This window comes from Xenopus laevis, chromosome 7L, assembly GCF_017654675.1.
Source record: "Xenopus laevis strain J_2021 chromosome 7L, Xenopus_laevis_v10.1, whole genome shotgun sequence".
Taxonomy (NCBI): Eukaryota; Metazoa; Chordata; class Amphibia; order Anura; family Pipidae; genus Xenopus; species Xenopus laevis.
The window spans coordinates 124819830-124843820 of NC_054383.1; the positions used below are offsets into that span (position 1 = coordinate 124819830).

Genomic DNA, 23991 nt, shown 5'->3' on the forward strand with positions numbered 1-23991 from the left:
CTTCTCAGAGACAAACTGGATAAAGACCTTGCTGGAAATGTGCTGGAACCACACACCCCTCCTGTGATCAGAGCTGCCATTGAGGGGGTACTCCAATCAGGGGTAGAGGGGAGGAGGGAAGGTGGAGTTTGTGGTACAGTAGTTTGGATTAAGGCAGATTAAAGGTGGGGACGTTGATGTAATGGGGTGAGGATGAGGTCAAAGTTGTACCGATTTTTTCCGTTGGGTGTCATATACAATTTATTTAAAGGACCTTCTGTCCACGGGCTCTGGTAACCAATATGCTAATAACTAGGGGAGGGCCCTGCTAATTTTTTACAGGTATCTGGCCTGTTATACGGAAACCCATAATCTAGAAAACTCCGAATTACAGAAAGGCCGTCTCCCATAGACTTAATTTTATCCAAATAATCCAAAGTACTCCAAAGTAAGATATAATTAACCCTTATTGGAAGCAAAACCAGCCATTGGGTTTATTTTATGTTTATATGATTTTCTAGTAGACTTAAAGTATGAAGATCCAAATTAAAGAAAGATCCATTACCCGGAAAACCTCAGGTACTGAGCATTCTGGATAACAGGTCCCATACCTGTAGTAGTAGTATGGGGCCCCATGATTTCTGATGGCACAAGGACGGACTGGACTGGTGGGACACCGGGAAAAAACTCGGTGGGCCTCGGCCATGTCCACTTCTTCCGATGGTGGCTGTGGGCTCCAATCACGTCCACAAGGAATGAAGTATGTGGGGTGGTTGGAGGTGCTTTTGACTAGGGTGAGGGGGACTAGGAGGCAGCCCTGGTGGGCCCAAGACACCCCAGTCTGACATTGAGGTGGCAAATAGAGGAAAAAGCGATGGTTGGCCCCACCTAAAACCCCAAAAGCACCAGGGATGTCTTTGGATGTGGCACAGCCCAGGGCAAAACAACCTTTGCAGAACCCCACTATTTATAGTCATTCATTGCTACTCCCAGCACCCCCTAAACATCTTAAGCTTGGTACCTGGCCAGGGCAGCAATAAAACCATCCCTGGAGGGAACCTTGTGGTAGAGTCCTGCAGCAGGCTGAGTACCCGCAGGTTACCCGCAAAAAAGAGGGTACCCTGTGGAATGAGGATAGGATTTTCAGGTGCGGGAATAGATGCGGGTTGCGGGTTGGGTTGCAGGTCTCATCTAAATTTCTTTTCTTATGCTATATTGTCAATATTTTAGTCCTTTTAAAATTTTACAAAACTTGTTTCTGTCCCGCCCACTTGCAGGTTGAGTTGTGGATAAAGCAGTTGCTTGTCCGGGTCAGGTAGCGGATCAAAGTGGGTAAATATTAGGGATGCTCCGAATCCAGGATTCGGTTTGTAATTCGGCTGTTTTCAGTAGGATTCAGCCGAATCCTTCTGCCCGGCCGAAGCGGATCCTAATGTGCATATGCAATTTAGGGATGGGGAGGGAAATCACATGCCTTTTTGTCATAAAACAAAGAAGTTAAAAAAAAAAATTCCCCTTCCCACCCCTAATTTGCATATGCAAATTAGGATTTGGTTTGATATTTTGGTATTTCGGCGAATATCCGAATCCTTCACAAAAGATTCGGGGGTTCGCCGAATCTAAAACAGTGAATTTGGTGCATCCCTAGTAAATATGCGGGTTCCGGTTCGGGTCGTGGGCTGCGGGTTCGGGTAGGGTCTGGGTCTTAGAAATTGGTTCCACTCAGGACCTTGTGGCAATATACAAGAATTTCATTTCTACTACTACTACTCCCACTCCCAAAACCCATGGCGTGTGAAGATCAGGAGGAAAATAATTCAAGACATAAGTATATTTAATGCATTGTCTTTTCCAATGGTAGAAAAAAAAAATTCCGTACTCGCATCAGAATTCCAGAGCCGCACAGGTGACTGATGCGAGATGTATAAAATCCCCGCTATGGGGAGGGAAGATGAAAGCTGACATCTCCGGCTAAACTTTTAATTTATGTTTGCATTGGGCTAATAATAATTGATTTATCATAATTAAAACTCCGGCGTTCCTAGGAGGCTGCTTTAGTCGGTGGCGCGGTTGCTCCACGTGCACATTCTGAGCATCATTTCACGCATGGAGCCGAATGCGCTACATCAGCCTTATCCTTTGTGAGGATGGAACCTGTCCTCTGCTGTTAAACCTGTTAACTCGCATATTGGCAGCAATGAAAAAACTGCAAGCTCTGCGATTGTATTCACTGCGGAACCGGGCACCTTGCTCCAAACAAGCAGCCGAAACGACTCCTCAGCAGCGGCAGCTGCAAACCTGAAAGCCTCTTAAACGGCTCTACACAATTCTAAGCGGTGCTCCCTGCAAATGTGGCACTTCTTATTCACTGCCATAATAGCAGCAATTTATTTTATCCTTAGCAAGTCGTACGGCTCTTCCAAGATTTTGGGGAGAGTTTATTAGTAGCTAGCACTTAGCTAGACCATTGGAACAATTAAGTGATATCTCAGATGGAAAGCATTCACAACCTTGCTGTATGACATTCCCCCAAAATTCATAAAGCTGCAAGGGTTTCGTAAAAAAAATTAAAGCTTTTAATGGTTTCAGGCAAAAACCCTCGTTCAGCTTAAAGGGGATTGTTCACCTTCGAGTTAAAGAGGACCCGTCACCCAAAAAAATTATTCAAAATCCTATTTTATCAGATTAGTCAAGGAAAATGAACTTTAATTACACTGTATAAATTATTTGAATCTTGTTTCCTTCAGTCTGGGAATTCATAACTATAACAAGCAGGCAGGAGCCATTTTGTGGACACTGTTATTAAGACAAGCCTTGTATCATCTCAGAATCTTGTTTGTGCACCAGAATGGGGGACCTGATGTCCATCCCCATGTCCTGGCTACACAGTTATATGGTAAAGAGAACAGGGGGATATGGGGAGAGCAGTGACATCTAGGAAGTGCTGAATGGAAAGTGAAAGTAATTGTCTGACCCGCCTCTATGCCACGGGCATAGAGGAGGGGCAGACAATATTTAATTGACAGCTGAGATTTTTAAATGAGCTTACAACAGCTATGAATGCTTAAATAAAAAATAGAAATTGGATTTCATGTTTAATTTGAAAAGGACTTTTATTATACAGATTTTTGTGTCTGGGTGACAGGTCCACTTTAACGTTCAGAATGATGTAGAGAGTGATATTTTGAGACAATTTGCATTTGGTTTTCATTCATTATTATTTGTGGTTTTTGAGTTATTTAGCTTTTAACTCAGCAGCTCTCCAGTTTGCAATTTCAGCAATCTGGTTGCTAGGGTCCAAATTACCCTAGCATCCATGCATTGATTTGAACAAGAGACTGGAATATAAATAGGAGACAGAGAGGGCCTGAATATAAAGATGAGTGATACAAAGTAAATAAAGCATTTGTATTTGGATGGGGTCAGTGACCCCCATCTGAAAGCTGGCAAGTGTCAGAAAAAGATGGCAAATAATGAAAAAACTATAAAAAATAAATATCAAAGACCAATTGAAAAATTGCTTAGAACTGGCCATTCTATAACATACTAAAAGTTAAATGAAAGGTGAACCAACTCTTAAAGGTTTAATGATGTCACAGTGGAATAAGCTAAAAACAAGCCCTATCTCTTACATGTAACATTCCCTAAATCTGAATGTAGATGACTTTTAATGTCCAATGGAGGTTATTTCTGTGCGCAGATCAGTGGCATAAGGGATTATAACCTCAATAACAATCCCCGGTGCCCTGTTGCTCATTCAGTTGGCAAGGGGCAGTGGAATGATACCATTTGGACCCCATCTCCTCCAGGTCACCCCATTACCTGTTACAGAATCTTACTCCTTTGCTGATGTCACAATGGAATGATTCCAGTTAATGACATGAGTCGGTATAAAGTGGAGCTTGAGATTTTTGAGGAAGGGAGTAGCTAGTTTGGGACAAGGAATGTCTGCGGTGGGTTGGGGCTGGTCGTAAATATGGAAATTTCGGGTTTTCGGATAGATTTTCTGCCTTCCTCCGACCCTTGTATGATGCCAAGGTTCTATGATAATATCAGATTTACACTAAATGTGCTCCGAGGCATGGCAGCTGCCCCCGTCTTCTTCTCATACCAATCCACAATGCCCTCAGAGAAAAACAACTCTTTCTGCATGAGCTGCTCACCAATTGGACATGAAAAAAAAAAAAAAGTCTGTCGGATTGGAAAGCAGTTCTGTGCTCAGAGCTCGTTTTTGCCAAGTCCATTGTCAGCAGAAGCAGGTCAATGTCAGCAGGTCCGGATTGAGAATTAAAATAGGCCCCCGGCATTTTAGGGACACAAAGGCCCAATCAGCCCACATAGAGGACCAAACAGCCCCCACAAGCCCACTAAATACTGACTTTCTATGGGACCTTATAGCAGCCCCTCTGGCATTTGCCAGAACCCACAGATTGCCAGTCCGGGCCTGATTGTTCTTCATGTCCTCGCCATTTCTGGACTCCTTGCATCAGGTGGGCCACAGATGAGTGCCTTCTTCACGGACTTCTGGTTTTATGATGGTTTTATGATGGGAAGTGGATCAAGCAATTGGGGGGCCAGACAGGTCTGAGCAGGTTAAAATACAGGTCACATGTTGGGTGTGAGTCCAACTGCTTAGAACAGCTGTCTGTCTTAGACAAATTCGCCCATCACAATATATGAGACAGCCTGAGTACATGGAACAATCTGAAAGGTCTACTTCTTAGTATTTTTTTTTTAGTATTTTTGTTGCACCAAACATGCTCACGGTTTAAGACAGTCACCCCTGTTGGAACCTCATTAAAAACAGTCCTGAGTTGGGTGTCTGTAAGGGAACCTTATAATCCAGCAATGTTTTTCCCCGAGTAGTTGCTGCTGCTTTGTGGATTGGAACAAATCAACCTAATCTACTGTGAAAAAAATGTCACTATACACACTCATGAGTAACACACTGCAGATGTTACATTGTACTGTCAGAAATGCTGCAACTGCAAGAAAATTACAATTGATGAACGGCATTCTGCCATCACATACCTCCCCCTTCCATTAATAATCCTAACGGGTATCCAGATAAGAGATCCCATCCGCATTTAATCTATAGCACACTCACATCTAGAGCTTTAAATAAACTGAATTGTTATTGTGTATTTATTTGTATTTAATTGCATTAGGCTTGCAGCGTGAGCTTGGAGTGGGCTGGGGAAATGAAGGTGCAAGACATACTGCAGAAATGCGACTGCTGAAACTGTCAGCGCATGCGTAAAAGGGCGGAGCAACGGCTAAAGATCAAATACTATGGGGCAAATTCACTAAGATGCGAAGTTGCGCCAGGCGCAACTTCGCCGCACTTCGCCAGGCGTAGTTTCGCCAGCGCTCCGCAAATTCACTAAAATCCGAAGTTGCGCTCAGGGGTAGCGTAAGGTTGCGAAGTTGCGCTAGCGTTGATTCGCTATATAAAGCGAAGTTACGCTAGCGAAGGCTAATTTGCATACGGCGCGAAATTCAAATTTCAATGGAGGAACACGTATCTGCACTACAAATGCCTAGAAAACCTTCAAATCTGCAAATAATAATTTTATTTTGCCCTACACATGTGCCCACTGTCTAGGTAAGTTGCCATGAGTCAGGAAATGTAGGGGGGGGGGAAGGGGAGCCCCAAAAATTTTTCGATCTTTTTCAGCCTATCAGCCATCATGTAGAAAACACGCCAGCGTTTTTTTGGGACTTAGAAAAAAAATTGACTTTTTTTTAAACAATCCCTATCTACTCTATTGCGCTTCGCCAGGTCTGAGGTGGCGAAGGAAGTCTAGCGTAAAAGGTAGCGTTCAGTACACTGCGCAAGTTAGTGAATTTGCGTAGTTTCGTCGCTAGCGAAAATTCGCCTGGCGTAAGGGTGCGAAGTAACACTAGCGAAACTACGCCAGCGTTCGTTAGTGAATTTGCGCAGTAGCGAAAATGCCAAACGCTAGCGAATTAACGCTAGCGTTCGGCGCTTCGTATCTTAGTGAATTTGCCCCTAAGGATTTCTCTCTGCAGGAACCTACTACTACTACAGGCCATTCAGCTCTTGGCGAAACAAATTAGGAGGAGGGCAGGTTGTACCTGTTCTAAAGCATTGATATTTATTCTTCAGCTCTTGCTGAACTGCATTCTCCAGAATCTCAGCTGTGCATTTAGTTCAGATATAGCCCGAAAGCCATAGAATAATAACTTCTCTGTGTTAAAGGGTTGTTTACCTTTGAGTTAACTTTTAGGAGCAGAAATATCAAAGGTCAAAGTGAAAATTTGAATTAAAAAAAAATCAAATAGCCCAAATTCGATCCGAATTTGAAAAAAATTTCGTAAATCTGAATATTGAAATTTATCACATACTGACTCTTTAAAAATTCAACTTCAACCATTTGCCATCTAAAACCTGCCGAATTGCTGTTTTAGCCTATGGGGGACCTCCTAGAACCTATCTGGAGTCAATTGGTGGATTCTGTAAAATCAAAGTTTTTTTGGAAAAAATTGCGATTCAAATTAGATCGAATGCGCTATTAATTTAAATTTGTACTATTCGAATTCGGATGAATTTGAACGAATACCGACTATTCACCCGCAAAAAAAAACCAATTTATTTATTTATATTCCGGTTGGTCTTTTTTAATTTGAATTTCGAAGTTTTTTAAATCCAACCCATGATACATCTGCCCTATAGTATAATGTAGAGAGGGATATTCTGATACAATTTGCAACTGGTTTTCATTTTTTATTATTTGTGGTTTTTGAGTTATTATTTATCTTTTTATTTTGCAACTCTCCAGTTTGCAATTTCAGCAATCTGGTTGCTAGGGTCCAGATTACCTTAGCAACTATGCATTGATTTGCATAAGAGACTGGGAAATGAATAGGAAAGGGTCTGAATTAAAAGTAATTAATTAAGAAAATGTTTCAATAACAATACATTTGTAGCCTTATAGAACAATTTCTTTTTTTTAGATGGGGTGAGTGACCCCCATTTGAAAGCTGGAAAGAGTCAGAAAATGAAGGCAAATAATGCAAAAACTATAAAAATTTAAAAATTAAAGCCAATTGAAAATATGCTTAGAATTGGCCATTCTATAACATGTTAAAATTTAACTCAAAGGTGAACCAACCCATTAATGAAAGTGCCTAATGAGGTTAAAAGCGGATATAATAGTACCACGCCCAATTTCCGCTTATGTATTGATACCCTTTATTTTGAGTTCCTATCCAGAATCCTAGTTTCCTACTGTTGTTCCAAGACAGAGAAACTAGACACATGATAGCTAACAAGGCTTTTGTAATAGAAGTTTTTTCCAAAATATGAATAAATAGAATGTACAGTTGTACACAATGCCTGAGGGGTAAATCAGGTTCCCACGCATCTCTGCTGAGCATTGAAGTGCAAACTAAATAAGACGGAAATGTTAAAAAATATATATACAGGGATGGGTCAGACTGGACCATTGGGGCCCACCGGGTTCCATACTTTTGGGGGGCCCCGTGTTGCGCGTCACGCGTGCGCGTACGCCGGCACCTATTAGCGTATGTACAGATGATGTCGCGTATATACGCACCGCCACGCTGGCTCGCAACAGTCCGACCCTGGATTTGTTATCTGGAGACCCGTTATCCAGAAAGTTCCGAATTACAGAAAGGCTGTCTCCCATAGACTCCATTTTAACTAAATAATCCAAATTTTTAAAAAATGATTTCCTTTTTCCCTGTAATAATAAAACAGTAACTTGTACTTGATCCCAACTAAGATATAATTAATCCTTATTGGAAGCAAAACCAGCCTATTGGGTTTATTTAATGTTTACATTACTTCTTGTAGACTTAAAGGAGAATTCAACCCTTTACCAAAAAAACCCTAGCTACGCCCCCGGGAAATGCCCCTAACTTTTTACTTACTCTTCGGTGCAGATTCAGGGATCGCAGTTCACCGCAGCCATCTTCTGGGTCTTCGTGTCTTTTTCCGCCGTATCGGCAATTTCCGTCCAATTCGGCGCATGAGCAGTTGTTGCAAACCAGTAAATTGCTCCAACTGCGCATGCGCCGCTTCACAAGTCTACGCCTTAGCTTACCGAAGACCTGGAAGATGGATGTGGTGAACTGCGATCCCTGAATCTGAGGGGTAAGTAAAAAGTTAGGGGCATTTCCGGGGGGGGGGGGCAGCTAGGTTGGAGGGAGGGGGGTCTATGTGGGGTGGGGGTAGGGTTTTTTTGGTAAAGGGTTTAATTCTCCTTTAAGGTATGAAGATCCAAATTACAGAAAGATCCATTATCTGGAAACCCCCAGGTCCTGAGCATTCTGGATAACAGGTCCCATACCTGTCCTATGCCATGAAATTCTATGACGCAGTGTAATACACATGACAGTTTACAGCAAGTTTAGCAGCCAATCAGCAGGTAGCATTCGCGGGTCACCAGTTTGAAAGGAAACATCTTTTATTATATTAACCTAAATGATGGCCAAACTCATGAATGTGGGATTTTAGGATTGGCTGGATATACTTATATATATATATATATATATTATGAGCCAGGAGCCTATTGATACACATGCACAAATGAGATGCAATAGGCTATCGGGTTCCTCTGGATTAGTAAATTGCATGTAAATGACACGGTGTAGTGCGGGGAGATAACTGCGCAGATCCATACGTGCAATTTCTTGTTATATCATGTCCTGTCGGGTGGGATGGTGTTACAATAGGTTCCTATATGAGAAGCTCGGGGATGACAATAACACATAGGGAGAAGAAATGTATGTTTATAGCATTCATCACTAAGTCTGACACCTCTTTTATGTTCTCCATTTCTCATTGAAGAAACAAAGATAAAAGTATAAAATATTGGGACAACAGCTGTACATAAATCACAATTTACACTTTTCCCAGACTTCCCTGTTTTCTTTCCCTGTGGTTATTTTCACACCCACATGTTCCTCTGATATTGCAATGTATTGTCTTTATAAATAAAACAGAGGCTTTCAGATCTGGTCCTTAGTCAGGGATTCAGATTCAGTCCCATGGATTATACATATGTGAACCTTGCATCTCCTATGCAGTGTGTTCCCTAGTGTCTATACTGCAGTTTCTGCCTTGCTGTAAAATGCCATTGTCTCTCTGCAATTCTCACTATGTCCTTTTTTCGCATCCACTGTGTCATTTTGTTAATCCATTTCAATGAGCCATCATAGGGTACAGCCAGACATGAAAAAGGGTGTGACCTAATGGCAATTGCTGAAAAACTGTCAGTTGTCTTGTTATTGAACAAGTATAGGCACAGCCTCATTCCACCCCTTATTTGTTGACTGTACAGAGAGATGCCATACAAATGTCAGCCTTTAGTTAAATCATAATAGCCCTGTTTTTTCCCTGTCCTGTTGCATCTGTCTGTAACACGAGAGAGGCATGTTTACCTTCATGCAAATGTCATGATTTGCGTGCGGAAGTAGAAAATAATAGACGTGTACGTCCAGAACTGCTGAGCATGAGGCTTGGGGGGGTTATTCTGCAGTCATGTAACCTATCTGTTAGCTTGGGATCCTGATTTTTCTATTATAAGGAAGATAATAATATGAGACTGTTAAAACCTAAATGAAAACACAATTAAATTGCCTAAAGCAGGAGTCTGTTTGACCCTATGTAACATGGAGGTCATGGAGTAGAGCAGTAGGCTCCTGATTCATTATCAGGGTACCTGCAAATTAGTGATGTGCTGGTCGAGAATTTCTATACCCCGAACCTAACCAGCCCCCTCCCAAATTGCACCCGGGCTGAGCCCACTGCTGCCCTCTATTTATAGACCCGCGTCCGCCTGCCCTTCAGTGACGTCACAAAAGGGCGGGTATAAATCTCTAAATTCTGGTGCCAGAGGCCGGAACTGCTAGGTCGCAAGCGGGGACCTAGACATTTTGTGCAGGAGTCGGCCCAAACCTCAGGTAAACTCACAGGTCCCGCGGGTATCGGGTCGGCTCACACATCACTACTGCAAAATATGAGGGTTTCTGGGTAGACGGTGTTGGATCAGCAAGTAAGATTCCATTACTCTTTTTTTTCACCTCCCTGATGACATCATTTCTGGGATTATGATGTCATATGCAGGTCTATATACAGGTAGGGCTATATAAAGCTACAGCTATATAAGGGTAACACTTATACAGATAGGGCTATGTACAGGTAGGGCTATATATTGATAGGGGTGTAATAGGCATGCGCCAAATCCACAATTCGGTTTGGAGGATTCTGCCTTCTTCAAAAGGATTTAGATTTGGCCAAACCCTGTGCCTGGCCGAACCGAATCTGAAACCTAATTTGCATGTGCAAATTAATTTTGGGAAGGGAAATCACATGACTCACATGAATCACAAAACACGGAAGTAAAAAAAAAATTCCACTTTTTCCCCTTCCTGCCCCTAATTTGCATATGCAAATTAGGTTTCAGATTTGGTTCACAAAGGGTTCAGGGATTTGGTCGAATACCAAATAGTGGATTCGGTGCGTCCCTAGGGTGTATACAGGTAAGACTATATACAGGTGCGGCTTTCTGGACTCCGGCTGTAATTTCCCTTCTGGGTTTAGGGCCTTCAGTACTAAATATATGCAAATCAGTAATAAAAACATGTTGGAAGCAGAAGTCACACTGGAATAACTGCAGAGAAGGAGTGAGTAGGAGAGTTATTTATAAGTGGATAGAGAATATGAAGGTAAATTTTAAGACTGAGGAAATTAAGGTCAAGATGGGAAACGTGAACTTGGTACGATTTCAGATAATCAATGGGCCGCGGCTTTGATTCGCACAAGAAAGCTTGCGTTGCGTGCTAGGCATCAGCTGATTCAGCTACATATATTATACTGTGGCTATACAGGTATAGGATCCAATATCCGGAAACCCATTATTCAGAAAGCTCCAAATTACCCATAGCCCATAGGCTCCATTTTATTGAAATAATCCAAATTTTTAAAAAACGGTTTCCTTTTTCTCTGTGATAATAAAACAGCATGTTGTTCTTGATCCCACCTAAAATATAATTAATCCTTATTGGAAGCAAAGCCAGCCTATTGGGTTTAATTAATGTTTCTAGTAGACTTAAGTTTTAAAGATCAAAATTATGGAAAGATCTATTATCCGTAAAACCCCAGGTCCAGAGCATTCTGGATAACAGGTCCCATACCTGTACTATCCCATGAAATTCTACGAAGCAGTGTAATACAAATCACAGTTTACAGCAACTTTATCAGCAGGGAGCATTCACGGGTCACCAGTTTGAAAGGAAACATCTGATTGGTTGCTATTTAGACTTTTTCTATTATATTATCCTATATGAGGGCCAAACTCATGAATGTGGATTTTAGGATTGGCTGGACAGTGAGTGGTGACAGGGCTCCTATGACAGTTACCCTTTAGGTTATCATGGTTTTTAACCCTTTGGAGACCACACTAGATCACTGGAAGCTTCTCAGTCGGTTACAAGCCTAACGCGGTGCTTGCAAGACTTACCAGACTTAATCTGATTTGTACCCTATTAAAATGCTGTTCCTTCCCAACAGGTTGCCCAAGTAAAGCCAGACAGCCGTAAAAAGTAATTAGGCTTAGTATGGCTCTATAACACTCAGACTTGCTCCTGGTCCTTTCTATGGGATTGGCCCCATAGGAAGGGTAGAAGAAATGGGTTCTGCTCCCAGGAGCCACTCCTCCTCCTCTCCTCTATCCCAAACCTCTTTGAAGCCAAATCCCGGCTTTTGCGTTTGATCTATCTGCCGCTGTGTGCGAGGGAGCGGAGGGAGACTGCGCAGATATCTCTCGCTTCAGGGTAGGAAATGCTTTGAAGAGTGTGGGATTATTTTGTCTCTCCCTCTTGGGATCCTGCAGAGTCTTCCGCACTGAAGGGAGAGGATCATTTCAATTGCTGGATTACAGGCTCTGCTCCAGTTAAAGAGATTGCCCCTTCCTTAGGACAGTCCCAATGTCAAAGGAAAAGCACCAAGGTTTCTATGTCCGACAGGTGTTTTAAGGACAAGCGAACCATCTCCAAGTCATATGCTGCAGTTCCATATAATCCATAATAATGCCAGGGCTGTATGTGCCAATAGCAAGCTAGGGTACCACCAGAACTGCTGCCACCTCACCCATATACCTAGTGTAGCGCTATAATAAACTGACTTGTGCTAGGGCAGTTTAAGCTACTTTCCTTGGTGGGCTGAGACCACCGATGAGCTCTCTTTCTCAGGGGTAAGCCCTCGCAACGGTGTGGAGGCAAGGGTGTAGTGTAACTGTAACCGGGTGCGATAGCACAATGATGGGCGCCAGTAGTTCTTTAACAGTTGAACAAAGAACAGTATTTATTGAACAATAGAACATAGATCATCAAGCACATTGATCCACAATGGAGTATAGAACATACACAGCAGCATAAAGGAAGCATATACTCACAGCACGTATAGGCTGAATCCCCACAGGCTAGGGAATATACAGCAGAGAGTAAATTGACAGCATGTGATGGGTATTGCCCAGTTTTCAGGATATCTTCCAGTGGCAGACTAGGGGAACTCCTGACATCCCTATCTCAATACTTGGTTCCTTACTCTGGGTTAGTAATACCCTGGGATCTTAATCCCTCTAATCTCCTCGGCGGAGCCTTGAGCTGCTCAACTAAATAACCTCTCTATCACTCCTAGAGCGATCTATAAAACGAGTATAGCTATCTTATTACTAGGGCCAAGGCTCCTAGGGTCAGCACCACCCATTCCCTTCCAGCCTGCTTGGTTGGGCTAAAGCAATGGACCCAGAGCACATGGTTCCTAAACCTTTTATACTCTGGCACAGTGCCATCTGGTTACACTGTGTGAACTGCAGGGGTTACATAAGCACAAGGTCCCCATAAGGACCCACTGAGGTGTCCATATTACTAGGGATGTGCCTGTCTGTAAAGTGTAAGGGTGTCTAAGATTTTCACATCCCTACACTAGTAAATCTAGTGCCTGTTTAGCAGTTTATTTAGATACATTCTGTACAGGTACCTCTGTAGCCATGCATCTAAATTATATATACAATATAGCATCACATTATTTTATATGTGTCCAGTTTTGAAGGGGTAGGGTGCCAACTTAAGGAGAGAGGGTTGTGTGGACTTTATATTGAGGTGTTCTTTAGAAGAACAGGACCAAAAATGTAGCCTCTCCCAAAGGTCCATGCCTCAGACCTTATTTCCTATGTAGAATGGAAGATACATGGATTTTCAGCAGCGTATTACCACTTGTCAAAACAGTTACAACTTGCCATTAAGTGAGGCATTTACTGACAAAGGCTCTGAGAGATTCTATTGCTGGCAAATCATTCAGGGAAATTGCTCTCCCAGGCTGCTATGAAGCAATACAGACAATTGTATCTCATTGCGTCTCATTTTATCATCAGCAAAAAAGGAGTTTTTTTTCCTCTAGATCTGGGAATGCAAATGCGGAAATGCATGAATTTCTTGTAGGTGCCTGGAATTAGGTTTTATTGTCTCCTTTAAGGAGAATGGCAGCAAGCAGCTCAAATGAAAAGAGGTATCAGTATGATACAAATCGGGCTCTCAACCCAAACCCACCACATGGAGTTCTATTCCATCTCCCTATGCATTTTGCCTGCCGAGCACCAACATGGTTTGGAAATCAGACCCTTTACACCCAAACCAGACCAATTTGTTGGTGAACCACGGGTGTAGAAGTTCTCCTCGCCATTGTTTTACTTCATAGTTGAAAATAACATGTTATTGTCCACTAGACATGAGTTTTTATTGGCAGAGAGTTGAGAATAACATGTTATTGCCCACTAGACATGAGTTTTTATTGGCAGAGACCTGGTAAAACAAAATTGCCCATTTTACAGAGACCCCTTGACTATGGTCATCTGTTTTTAGCTGATCTAGACGGGTTCTTCAGTTGAATGTCCCAGCATTGACATCAAGTACTGTTGCATGCAGTTGCATGATGAGGCAGTCTCCCGTTTAGTTGCTTTTAATCTTTGGAGTTTTTTGGGGTACAGGAATTGTTTTGGCTGGTTTGAATAACCACAAGTCCAACAGTTTGGAATCGTTTTGATGTTCTGACCCACCAAGAAGCAAGTGTCTTTCTGTTCTTTTAGCTATATACATGATACGATACCAATGGCACAGTGATGCTTTGTTGAGGTTGTCTATGGAGATTCTCATTCATCCAGGTCATGATAAGCAACTGGACTTTCTGAGTTTTCTTGAAAACGTTTCATCACTCATCCAGGAAGCTCAGAAAGTCTAGATACTTTGTTGATGGCTAAATGAGGAATCACATTCATTCCTTAAAAAATTACATCTATAAATCAGAGTTTCAGAGTTTTTTTTTTTACAGGGGCTAATAAGAAAGAGAGAGCAGCTGCTAAGAGGGCCCAGGAGTATAAAGGGCTTCTTCAGGGGATCTCGATGATCCATAGCCTCAATATATTGAGTAGAACAGATTATCTGTCCTACGGTTTTGGGGGTTGGTTTTAGTGACGCCCCATGTCATCTGAAATTAAAATCCTTGTTGAATATGCCTTGTAGGCCTCTGGCAATGCAGGCTATTTAAATACCAATTAGTTGTGCTTGCTCAGTCATTTCTCATTGTTATTGATTGGAGATGTAACTGGGACTGAATGAGATGGGCAACTGAGCTTGCTGCAGTGTGTGAAGACGCAGCGCCTATTACCGGGGATTATATCTATAGCACTATAGATTGGCAGGTGTTAAAGGGTGACTTTGTACTTGATCAGCATTCCAGAGGTGGGTCAAACATTGGACGGGCATTGGGCATACGTGCTTAGAGTTTTTGTGTGAGGTTTTATTTATTGTTTCTACCATGCTTGGAAAGTCCTGGTAGTGATTTCTGGTTGGGAGAGTGGTAGAGATGGGAAGCATTTTGTTTTTAGGTTGTTCAACTTATTTACCAATAATTCCCATTATATATTACCACATGGGAACCTGCAGCCTCCATACCTACTATAATAACATAGTAGCTGAAAAAGTACTTGTGCAGAAGAGCTGTTGGTGGCTATAAACAAATATAATGTCAATATGTGAGTTATATTGGTGCATCAAGGTGTAATTGTAGTAACATAGTAACATAGTAACATAGTAACATAGTAAGTAAGGTTGAAAAAAGACACACGTCCATCGAGTTCAACCTTTTTTTTTTTTTTTTTTTTTTTAACTACCTATCTGCCAGTTGATCCAGAGGAAGGCAAAAAAAACTCATCTGAAGCCTCTCCAATTTGCCTTAGAGGGGAAAACAATTCCTTCCTGACTCCAAAATGGCAATCGGACTAGTCCCTGGATCAACTTGTACTATGAGCTATTACCCATAACCCTGTATTCCATTACTTGCTAAAAAGCTATCCAACCCCTTCTTAAAGCTATCTAATGTATCAGCCTGTACCACTGATTCAGGGAGACAATTCCACATCTTCACAGCTCTCACTGTAAAAAACCCCTTCCCAATATTTAGGCGGAACCTCTTTTCTTCTGGGTGCACCAGCCATAAGGGTCTTGCCAAAGAAAAGCTCAAAGCATGTTTGAATCCTACCACATTCCTTTGATTCTGTTACATTAAAGGTTTACTTGTAGTTAATATTCATCATCTTGAACATGCTATGGCTTTGGTCTGTGGATGAGGGCTCCTAGATCAAAGCCATATCAATGATTTCTGGGTATTCCCAGGAAAGTACCTGGTAATATTATGCAAAATGTTTCTGAAACCATTTCCATATAGATGTGTAAATACTACTATTTACACCTTCAGTAACTGTGTCTATATGCTAATATTTATATAGAGCTTTCTGTTCTATTTGATCTACAAATCATATGCATTGACATAACTATGTACTACTTATATGGGGAAGACTCTTGGGTCTCAACAAACAAATGAACAGTATTATTAACTGAAGATAACGTAGCATAATAAAGCATAATCCAGAGGGACGAGGGAACGGGGTAATATTGACTGGTCTTGACACCAATAGCATTGGCTCAACCTTGGAAAAGCCAATGTGGTGGCAAAGACGAATGTGGTTCTGGATTGCAAAAATTAAAACCATCCATCAATAGAATTATCCATAATATCATGGCCACAATTATATATAAATATATATATTTATGTACAGTATTTAGATCATGGATATTGAACGAGCAGGCCTAGAGCTTTGGTCAACCTACAGAATCCTACAGCCTAACTCCACTTGCATAAAGAAAGTGAGGATAGGCTGGATTAAGAAGGGTTCTGGTTTGCATAGCCTGTTATCTGGGGGAGTGTCAAACTATCCCAGTTATCAGTTTATTTTAAACAATTACTGGTATAAACCAGTTCTGATCTTGTTGATTCAGCCCCTGTCTCCAGTAGTATGTGTTGATGTTCTTCACAGGAAATTCTAAAAACAATGTAACCCGTTCACAGTTTGTTATGGTGAAGATTAATTGAGACTTATCTTTTACCCTATGTCATACCAAGTGCTTTATACAAAAGATTGGTTTCAATAAAAGTATAAGGATGGAGACTTTTGCAGGATTTAGGCTTCCGTACAGTTTTAATATAGAGAAAATGTATTTTTAAATAACTTTTTATTAAAAAAATCTTTTTCAGTTAAAAAAAAAGGGAAGAAGCAGGCAGATATGATTGATATGTCGCGCATGCGGTCCTATAAAATTAACAGCTCGGAATGCCCTAGAGTGATTGCATAGGTTCTCACAGTAGTCTCTGCCCAATAAAAGAAAGAGTGAGGGAAGAGAATTGCTGCCTGACTTGAGTATAGTGAATGAGAAAGGAGAAGAGAGAGAGACAGTCAGATATTTTTGGTACAATATGGAGAAATGCATTTTGCAGATGGAAAGGATTGAGGTGGTGCATAGTGATTGTGGCATAAGGAAAATGATGGTGGTGGTAGAGGTTGTTCTTCTGCAGTTGGCCAATAAAGGGCTACATTATTTAATATGACTGGATAGAGGTTAGTGCCAATGTTCCCAGAGACTCATTCGGAATGTCTGGATCTTGGGGCAGGTTCGGTTGCTCAGGTAACAGATGTGTATTTGCAGCCTCTCATCTGAAGATGTCAGATGAGTTGCATGTGTAGGACATGGTCTTTCTTCTTGAGTAAACCATATTTTAAGAAAGAGGAATATCAGAACTGGAAGCTTATTTAAAATGATAACCTGAAAATCCCAAGTTCAATAAAAATGGGACTGAACAAATCCTAACAAAATGGCAATTATTTTTCTTTTGTGCTTTTAAATTGAATTTGGGGTGCTGCTGCCAGTGCGTGAGCATTTGTGAAAAGTGCTCCTGTGCCAAGGGGTGAAAATGGAAATGGAATGTCTTCCTACAGGTGGCTGATTTGTAAGCAGAAGATTTGAAAAATTCTGTCTGTTTCTACAGGTTTAGCAAGGAAACATGTTCTGGTGTAAAACAAAGATCTATGGGTCTGCTTTTTGCACATAGAACTTTAGGTTGCTTTCTAGGGTCATAGAAAGGGGTTATCTGCCATGTAAATTAGGAACAGATGCTTTTAAACTAATTGTTTTGCAGGTATTGTGTCAGTTATCCGTGAGTATCAGTGTCAAGGTTCGGCACAGACTTTCCGACAATGTTTGAGTCAGATTTACTACCTATAACAGTGTTTCCCAAGTTGTGGAACCACAACTCTCCTGAGCCTTAGCTAGAGATGTAGATAGTGGTGTGGGGTGGACCTCAAAAATATCTTGAACCAAGAAAGTTAAAAAAAAAACTTGTGCAGAAGGACTATACAAATACAGTGTCAATATTTTAGATTTATTGGTGCATAAACTGGAAGGGGCTGACAACGTGTTGGCCCAAAAAAGGGAGCTTGGTGTCTCGATGTCTGAAAACGTCTTCTCTACTCTCTTTACTGTTCTAGCTACCATTGTTTTTTTTTTCCTTCTATCTTATTATTATTGTTATTCAGATTATTGACCAGTAATGGTAAACATTTCCATTTTTACTGGGTTCTAGGGAAGATGGATTTATACAGAATAGCTCCACCAATGCAGTTAATTGGTTGCTATGATGTCGAGTTTATAGAGCTCATAAAATGTAAATCCATTAATTTGTGTGATTCATCACATAACATAAAAATATGTTGCCTCCAGCTATTTCTTAAGTATCCCCAGGTCTTCTAGAGGGAAACCTGCTGCGTTGGCATTTCACGTCAATGGTTCCGTGGATTTGGTAGGTTACAGGAGATGCACAAAGCGAAGTGCAAAGGGCACATTATATCATTCAACTATTTTATATTTCCTGCATATAAATCTGAAATATACAGTTCCCGAGCTGTAAGTGCAACTCCCAGCATTCCACTGCCAGCATAAGGCTGTTAATTGTAGACCAACTCTGATCAATGGACAACTGGAGAGATGGGGTACCCATCGGTTTTACCCTAAAGCTAGCTAGAGCAGCTATCAGAAGGCTATACAACTAATAGTAGTCCAATCAGTGCTTGAACAGAATATTTATAATTTTCATAGTTGCACAGGGGCCCCAAATGTTGCAGCTGTATAGAGCCCAAGGGTACAAAAATGGGTGCTTGATGACCCCCCCCCGCAAGTTTCTCACCTGTCAGTCATTTTTTTCAGACTTGACCACGCATAGATAGCATTAACGTTGATGTCAGAGAGGAGATTAGCGCCAGCTGGAAATCGGGTGGTCCGAGGAATATGAAGCGTCAGTCTGTACTACACAGGGTGTCATCTCGTCATTACAATGAGCACAGTCAATAACTCATAGCAGTATATGACTGCGTGAGCTAATTCAGCTGTCCTATGAGCACTTAGATGAGGTGTAATTAGAATTTATAATAGGATTTAATTGATTGGACATGCTTAGGCTGTGATAAGATTAAAGGGATTTAAATCTAATATTATTTATGGCAGGGGGTAAGTCGGAGCTGAGAGGAGCCGGTGTTGGAAAGGATGTGTGCCAGTTTCAGTTCTGCTTTTCCCTTCAAGGTGGAGAAAAATATTATTTGGCAGAATAGGAAATCCACTTTAATACCATTAACAGAACTGTAATATGGGTACTTTCAACAAGTGGGGACATTTTCTAAAAAGATAGTGGGTATAGTAGGACACGGTGATACCAGTAGGAAAAGATGATGTCAGAAACCCCCATACATTAGTTTCTTAGGGGCCTTTAGTTGTTTAAGTTCACCATACACCCCTGACAGGTAAAGACCTTGACCTTAGGAATTTTAGTAAAACAAGAGCCCAAGGGTTCCCACAAAATCAGCATTTCCCAAGTTCCACCACCACAAATGATAGGCTAGATCCAGACATTTTGGAGATATGTCCTACAGTACAAAGTTCTTTTGCTGTTATTGTGAAACATCTAAAATTTCCAGTTCAAAAGTGGAGCATGATGGGAGCTGCAGGTCAGCAACAGCTCCAGGCACCTACAAGTCCCATCATCTGGCAAGTGGCAGATGTAATGGAACTGAAGCATGCCAACATGTAGCGGAGGCTTCTGCGAGCTAGACCGCAGCTGGACCTGGAGACCTATAGGTCATGCTCCACTGTTTGGCAATTGGTAGATGTAATGGAACTGCAGATCTTTGGAGCACTTCAGGACCTACAGGTCCTGTGTCTTCTGTTTGGTGACAAATGTGAAATATATTTATACCTAGATCTATCATAAGACGATAGCGAATAATACTGTTGGCCATGCCTGGGGGTAGGTTATTTGAAGGTCATTCTTCGCTCTTCATGCCTGTTAGCATCTGTCAGTTAAGCAAAAAGCTTGGCTTCATAGGAGCCCTCAAGTGCTTACTGCACTGCACCTGGGGACAAGGCAAAGAGAGGATGAGGAAGATCTTGGGGGGGGGGCAAAGTGACATGTAGAGATTGGCAGCTGGAATGGGATAGGAGCAGGACTTGTGTATATGGTTTCAGAAGTAGAGATGTAAGGGATGCTGTGATCTGTGGCTCTGCCTAGTGTGATGAGGATACATTGTGCAGTGATTATAATAGGAAAATGTGCAGGACACGAAGGCAGAAGAGTGCAGAGCAAGAGTGTGCAGAGCAGTGTGGCAAGAGAAGTGCAGAGCAGGAGGGTATGAGATGATAATAGGTAAGTGCGCCGAAGTGGATGTGTAGAGCCTTTAGTTGAGAGAAGGGTGATAAGAGAGGAAGGAAGAGATCTGAGATGAGGAATAATTGCAGAGCCGTGGGGTAAAGGAAGAGTGCAGAACAGTGGGGTGATGGAGGAGTACAGAACAGTCGTGTGAAGGAGGAGTGCAGAGCAGTAGGGTGAAGGAGGAGTACAGAGCAGTTTGGTGAAGAAGGAGTGCAGAGCACTTGGGTGGAGGAGAAGTGCAGAGCAGATAGACGAAGAAGGGATGTAGAGCAGTGTAGTGGGGGTAAAGAAGAATTGCAGAGCAGTATGGTGAGAGAGGAGTGCAAAGCAGTGGAGTAGTGTGAGAGGGGAGTGCTGAGAATGAGATTAGGGAGAATTACAGAGCCGTGGGGTGAAAGCAGAGTATAGAGTATAGTGGGGTAATAGAGAACTGCATAGCAATGAAGCGATGAAGATAGGTAAGGGAGGAGACGGAGAGCAGAGCAGTGGGGTGAGGGAGAATAGCAGAGCAGTGGGGGTAAAGAGTGCAGAACAGGGGATTGTTAGGGGATGCAGATTAGTGGGGAGCGGTGCACAGACGCTCTGCATTTCCCTCACGCTTTTTCAGCGGCCTGCAGATTATAGCTCTCTTTTATACGACTCACTGGGGAGGAGGCTCTCCTACAGAGCTCTGTTTGTTCTCCGACTACATCCACCTCCTCCTTCTATCTGCCTTTCCCTTCCATCTCTCCCTCTCTCTGAGCAGAGCTGGCAGTCGGCTGGTCACTTGCAATCAGAAACTAATTGATACTTTGAGGTTGCCTTAACCTCACCATATGGGTAAATGCTCTGCATATAATACAGAGATAATAGGTTTTACATGGATGCACACTGCCTGGCACGGATATGCTGCCTCTTCCTATCCCCGGTGACTTTAGCATGGCACTGAGCGTGTGCTGAGGATGTGGGCAGCTAATTGCTGTCCTGGGGGCTGTTGGTGGGAGTTGCAGTATTGTAACAGCTGGAGATAGAGGACTTGGCTGGGATGCAGGAACCCTGGTTGCTGTGACATTACAGGGGCATGTACAGGAAAATATGCACCTCCATAACTGCTTTGCCCTTCACAGCTGAACATGCCGTGCAGTTCTAGATGCGTAATGCAGCCCCCTGCTTTGTCCAATCTGTAGGAGGCCATAGAATTGTGTCTGACCCTTCTGCCTGTGTTATTTAATTTGTATTCTGGCTGTTGGAGGATACTGGTAGACCTGAGAGAGAGATATCCCAAAACTGAATGTGGAAGTGCAACATTTATATAATTACTACCCAGTATATTTGGGGAAAAATACACCCCGGAGGCCGGAGCTCCCCCAAGTAGAGTTAGAATACTTGTAAAAAAAGTCTGTATAGTGGAGAAGGGCATCTCAATACTGGGAATATGTAAAGTAAAACACACTTTATTTATTCCAAATTTAAAATACACATACAAACATATTAAGAGGATTGGACATCGCAGCAATGAGTTAGGTGTGGAATCAATCATTTGTTTCATTAAAGGTGAAATAGGATACTGGTAGCCCAATCAAATCACATAGGAGAGGGGCAGAAGCGGGAGCCCTTATCCAATAGGATTTTACAGCCTTCCTGATCAATATCCGATCTAGTACTGATAAGATATAAGAAATCACTGCTAAGGCCAGTTTAATATATAAATTCACAGAATCTCTGCTGATATCTGTAGCCGAGTAACTGCCGGCTGGACGTCGCTGGTGCACAGTTGTTGTGCAGTAACCCCGCTTGCCCTTAACCATACTGCCATTTAATGCTCCCCGTCTGGTACCTGCTTATTCAGTACCACTGGCATTTTGTTCCTGTAGATTCAGAATGTTCTTTACAGTCATTATAACAAAGTGCTCAGCTGTTTGGGCTCCTGGGAATGGTGTCTCTTGTATTACACACCCCGCACAAAAGACACGGGCACAAGGGCCAGAGCCATTATATTCCCATAGGAAATTCTGTATTTGCTTTGGAACCTAAATAGCAGATAAAAGGGTATTTAGGAATGTGGGCTTTTTATATTGACCCTAATTGCTCCCTATTCTTGCAACATGAACATTACAGTTTATTGATAAATAAGCCTTTGATAATACTTTTCGGCACATTCATTATGCATGATCCTTATGAATGCCTCCTCTCGGATGCAGAAAACTAACTGATATTTTAAAAAGTGGATTCTGAACTTTAAAATTGCATTTCACTTTCCCTTATTAGTGGATTTATCATAATTAAAAAGCCAGCGCTCAAGGAAAGGGTTTTTTTTTGGTGAGTGTTTTAATATCACTTGTTTATTGTAGGCTTGGCTTCCAGCGTGAAATAGATGAATGTACCCAGGGGACTCCTCACCTGAGAAACCCAGGGATCTGTAAATATTAACTAATACAGTAAAAATAGCGGAAACCTGTCACCTTTACAATGTGCTGGGAGCAGTAGTTAAAAACATAACTATTCTGCTCACCTGCTAATTATTATTTTTAAAGTACAGTACTATAATCATTTTCAATGGTCTATGGTAGACCATACACTACTAGACTAGACCATACAGTACTCTTCAGTATGAGACTGATTGACATATGGGCTCAATTGACCATAAGTTATTATTTCAGTTTCAAATTTCTCCTTTAATTGCCCTGAGAATATGGATGCAACCCTTGATATTTCAATTTGGAACTTATGGTACAACTCGGAGCAGCCAGTGAGAGCTCTGGGTTCTGTATATTGCTTAGGAGCAAAATTTTCTTTCTGTAGGGGGTGCAGATAGGTGCAACTGCTTTGGGAGCCATAGAACAATTTGTGTGGAAGGGTAGGTGGGAGCTATAGCAAGTACTGTATAGTATAACTAGATGGTAAAAGTAGAGTAGAGAAACAGTACAACAAGATGGCACCAGGGCAAGATGGCAACAGTAGAGAAGGTGGGTAGCAATACAGCAAGATGTTGGCACAATAGGGTGGCACTTTGGCAAGATGGCAACCCTAGGGCAAGAGGACAACAGTGCAGCCAGATGGTGACACTAGGGCAAGGTGTTAACAGTAGAGTAAGACATTGACACTAAGGCAAAATGATGACAAAAAGGAAAGATGGTGACAAAAGGGCAAGATGCAAAACTAGGAAAGATGGAGGTAGTAGAGCAAAATAGCAACACTAGGACCAGATGTGGTTAGTAGAGCGAAATGGCGATACTAGGGCAAGATGGTGACACTAGGGCAAGGTGTTAATAGTAGAGCAAGATAGTAACACTAAGGCAACATGATGACACTAAAGTAAGAGGATTACCGTAAAGAAATATGGTGACACAAGGGCAATATGGCAAAAGAAGGATGCAGAAGATGTAGATAGTAGAGCAAGATAGCAACACTAGGACCAAATGGGGTCAGTAGAGCTAAATGACAATTGTAGGGCAAAACGGTGAAACTAGGGCAAGAGGAGGGCAATAGAGAAATATGGTTACACTAGGGTAAGATGGTGATAGCAAAGTAAAGTGGCAACTCTAAAAGAAGATGATGACACTAGGTCAAGGGGGTGACAATAGGACAAGATGATGACAATAGGCCAAGATGCAGTCAGTAGAGTAAGATGGTGATAATGGCATTATAGATGGTGATATCAAAGTGGTGACTCTAGGGAAAAAAGTGACATTGGGTCAAGGGAATGTCAGCAGAGCAACATGATCATAGTAGAGCATGAGGGCAACATGGTGGCAAGAATGCAACATAGGACAGAGTGCTTATACTACAGCAAGGTGACGGGGGAAGTTGCCAGTAGTTGGGCAAGGTGGTGACAGTCGGGCAAGATGTTGACACTAGGCAAAGATGACATTGGGGCTGGATGTGACAGTAAAAAT

The 23991-nt window shown here is 42.0% G+C and overlaps 1 protein-coding gene across 1 annotated transcript in view; it reads left to right on the plus strand.

Moving 5' to 3' along the window:
• Positions 1 to 23991, plus strand: part of cadm4.L (cell adhesion molecule 4 L homeolog) — a 217702-nt gene that overhangs the window by 74518 nt on the left and 119193 nt on the right.